Source organism: Dipteris shenzhenensis, unplaced genomic scaffold, assembly GCF_047967505.1.
Source record: "Dipteris shenzhenensis isolate YYH24624 ecotype China unplaced genomic scaffold, Dip_SZ_1.0 scaf0181, whole genome shotgun sequence".
Lineage (NCBI taxonomy): Eukaryota > Viridiplantae > Streptophyta > Polypodiopsida > Gleicheniales > Dipteridaceae > Dipteris > Dipteris shenzhenensis.
Genome location: NW_028239487.1, coordinates 49191 through 53201, shown reverse-complemented (window position 1 = coordinate 53201; position 4011 = coordinate 49191). Strand labels below are relative to the sequence as shown.

At 45.0% G+C, this 4011-nt stretch overlaps 1 non-coding gene across 1 annotated transcript; it reads left to right on the top strand.

Annotated features, from left to right (window-relative positions):
* Positions 1-507: 507 nt before the first annotated feature.
* Positions 508-594, top strand: TRNAS-GGA (transfer RNA serine (anticodon GGA)). Its single transcript has one exon. It is a non-coding gene; the product is annotated as a tRNA-Ser (tRNA).
* The last annotated feature ends 3417 nt before the right edge of the window (positions 595-4011 follow it).

Genomic DNA, 4011 nt, shown 5'->3' with positions numbered 1-4011 from the left:
ATAGAATTGTCATTTCTCTGGGATCTAGGCGTAATTGGAATTCCTCTTCGTTCCACTTATTATTGAGTTAATCAGGATGCCGGAAGAACAGATCTCTTTTGCAATACAAGGGGAAGAGGTGCATCCGTCTGGTATCTATGTCCCTCCCCCTCAATCGACTGGGAGGGTGGAGTAACTAATTCCGCACCGAATGAGAGTCGTGTGTGAATGGGGGTATATAGTCTCGCAGCATCCATGAATAATTACTAATGGAGTGATTGCTTTTGATGGGATCTGCATCACCTAATTGAAAATCTCTCATTATGAAATCGACTCGGAACAACTAAAAATCTATCCCAGGGATGGGGTCACCTCCCCTACCTCAATTCCGGGAATTAATCTCATTTCTTAATAACTGATGAGGCTTGCACTCACTTCCAGGAATCACTTTTTCCCGTCTATCATCGAGGATTGAGTTGCTATCCGGTTTCTTAGATTGGTAAGATGTGTAAATAGTACAAAGTTGCAGGAAAGGTGACTGAGTGGTTTAAGGTGTAGCATTGGAAATGCTATGTAGACTCTTGTTTACCGGGGGTTCGAATCCCCCCCTTTCCCCTTTGCATTCCGTCATTGACTCTGTTCCGGCACCCCAAAGAATTGCTAATCCTTTGAATGCTTCCAGTTAGTACTCCCGATTTCAAATAATAATTCCAAGAATCCCCCCCCCCGGGGGGGGGGTATCCGAATTTCAGAATGAGGAATCCCAGACTATTAGATAATTACTTGGGTTAGGCTTTGCGGGAGTAATACTCAACGACGAGCAATTCATTTATATCCAACCCAGTGGACTCCCGATTTGCGATTCCATTCACTAATCCTGTGGGTCTACTGTCTCCCGACGAGGAAAAAGTTGAATGATCAGGTATTTTGTCTCCCCGAGAAAATTCCATCTCTCTATTTGGTCCATTGCGAGAACCCGGTCGATTTCTCACAATAATAGTATCTTTTGGTTTGCGACGGTAACTCGGTATATCGACTATACGATCGTTCACTAGAATGTGTCTATGATTAACTAATTGCCTAGCTGCAGGAATAGTAGGAGCCATACCTGGACGAGAAACAATATTATCTGGACGCATTTCGAGTAGCTGTAATGGTACTTGACCTGTTGAACCCTTGGCTCTTCTAGCAATACGAACGTATCTAGGCAATTGTCGTTCCGTTGATCCATAATTGAAACGTAATCTCTGTTTGGCTTCCAGACGCACGCAAAATTGAGATACCTTTCTCGAAGCAGATTAATCAATAGCAATTCGTGCTTCTCTCGGATTTGATGTTTTATTTGTAAGCCCGGGTAGATCCTTGAGACGACGTATTATTTTCAGACGGGGTCCTCGATAACGAGACATAAAAACTCCTTCTTTGTAAGCATGGTAAGACCCGGAATGGACCTCTCCGTAATCGAAGTACTGGTACTATTTATAAGTGTCACCCAATTTTGTTGAACATTTGGTATTTGTAATAATCATAACATATGAATGTAGACGAACAAATACTCGAATTCCCATCGACTCTATTGGAAATGGAGGCTTCGACGCGGGGACAAAGCCGAAGGGAGACACGGTATTGGTGCATCGACTGATACTGGGCAATATTCTGCCGGAATCGAACCGATAACCTCTGCCTTGTGAATGTGGTACTTCCGAATCCAAACCAAGCTTTCCTGGTTCTTTTGAACCCCATGGGATGGAATAGAACCCTCCTAAAGCGACAATGGTGGTTGCGCCCACGGCGCAGTCAGCCGCAAGGGTTATTCAACCACAGAGATGGGTTAGATGAGTCGATAATTCCATCTCCTACCGTATCGTATTGATTTAATTACCCCACCCGTGTATAATTCTTATGGGTACGCGAATACGGAGAAGCAGGGTATGGTCTCGCAGATATATATTCTCTGGGATCGGTGGAGTCCCTTTCTGGAGGAAATTGGGAATAGAAACAGAAAAGGGAAGAGGTTGAGAATTCGGGAATCGGGACGGGGTATATAATTTCCGCTTGACCGGAATCAAGAGACTCGTGAAATATCTCTGGAACAAATGGCATGGAACATGCAAACTCGGATGGCATGCAAAAGGATTTGATGCAATTGCAGATCCATTGCTTCGGTTTGGGACTCAAGGGGGGGGGGGTATGGCGGAATGGTAGACGCTGCGGACTCGATTGGATTGAGCCTAGGTATGGAAACACACCGAGTGATAGCTTTCAAATTCAGGGAAACCTAGGATTATTTAGTAGGCGATCCTGAGCCAAATCTCATTTCAGAAGCAGGATTCGGATGATGAGATAGGTGCAGAGACTCGACGGAAGCTATTCCGACGAACGATCTATTAATTTCTATTATTCATTAAGCGGATAGATGTTCTCTTTCCATGGATGATTCAATCTAGAATGATCCTATAAGCGGCGAGGATCCTCTCCCAGTGCATACTCAACATCCGCACCGAGGATTGTATCAAAATCTCGAGAATCTCGGGTATTGGTGGGATCTACTCGATTATCCCCGAATCCCATCTTCTCCTGATTTCCTCTTTGTGTATGTATACTCCGTATTCGGATGAATATGGTTCGATGAATAACCATTAGTAACAGACCTTCGCGGATAGAGATGGAGTCCAACTCTACGCCGTTGATGGAAACAGCAATGCAAATTGTGGTAGAAAGAAAATCCGTTGGTCTTTGTAGGACCGTGAGGGTTCGAGTCCCTACATCCCCAGTAGAACGGGATGAAACATATTATCCAAATTGCGTAGGAGTTGTGGGAAGCATCTACCCCATGAAACAGAGAAATCCCTCCCCGTCTATTCTGGTGGATGGGATTCTTCGACCCATCAAGCGGACGAAGGGTATCGAGATACATCTCCCGAATACGTATTGATTTCCTCCACCTAAACGAGAGGGGATCCATGCTCCCGATTCATAGCTCAATCGAATCGGATTGATGTCTCGTCCCCAGCTCGAGAATATTTTTGAGTGGTTTGCGACTGAACCATTCGGCAAATCCAATGGATTGTCTGAATGGTTCGCCTGCAAGGTATAAAAAAAAAAATGGATTCGTGAGGATAGTTACTTCGATTGGACGGATAGGTAAGGGAAAGAATCAATCCACGCTGGGATATTTGTTTGGGATTATCGCGGAATCACTGGCCGGGATAGCTCAGTAGGTAGAGCAGAGGACTGAAAATCCTCGTGTCACCAGTTCAAGTCTGGTTCCTGGCATACCGATGGGAAATAATTTGATCTGATGGCTGCGGGCGAAAACCGCACTTGGAAATAGGAGAATCCAAAAAAAAAATATGGATTGCTTATTGGTCTACTGGTCGGGGTATGTATCTATACCCACACCTACATACGCTTGAACGTGCATATGTAGGTGCGGATTTCGATGCAGATACGTGGATGCGATTGATCGTACGAGAAACAAGTGTCTCAAATAAGGTAGACCAGCCTCACCTGCCGCACAAGATTAAATAGAATGATACAGAATTGGCTAGTGGGAGGATGGCTTTCAATTTTGCCTCCGTCCCAATTCGATAAGCATCCTGTAGCTCATAAAAGTCGGGTACGACATAATCCTTACGTAAAGGCCATCCCAGCCGGCTCCCAGGCATTAAGATACGTTGTAGGTGCGGATGACTCTCATAAGTGATTCCTAACATATCATAGGATTCCCGTTCCTGGAAATTGGAACTTTTCCAAACCCAACAAACGGATGGAATCCTGGGGTCTTTTCTCGGAACGAAGACTTTTGTACATACTTCTTCAGGTTGATCTGCATCGTCTCGCACCTCCGTCAGATGATACACACTAGCTAGGGATCCTCCTGGTGCTGCATCATAGGCACATTGGGAACGGGGATAATTGAAACCGCACGCATATGAAGCAACAGCTATAGAAGGCCAATCCCCTGCTTTGACCTGTGGGATCTCGACACCCCGGTAATCAGAACCTAAAGGTCTGTGGGCTAAACTATGT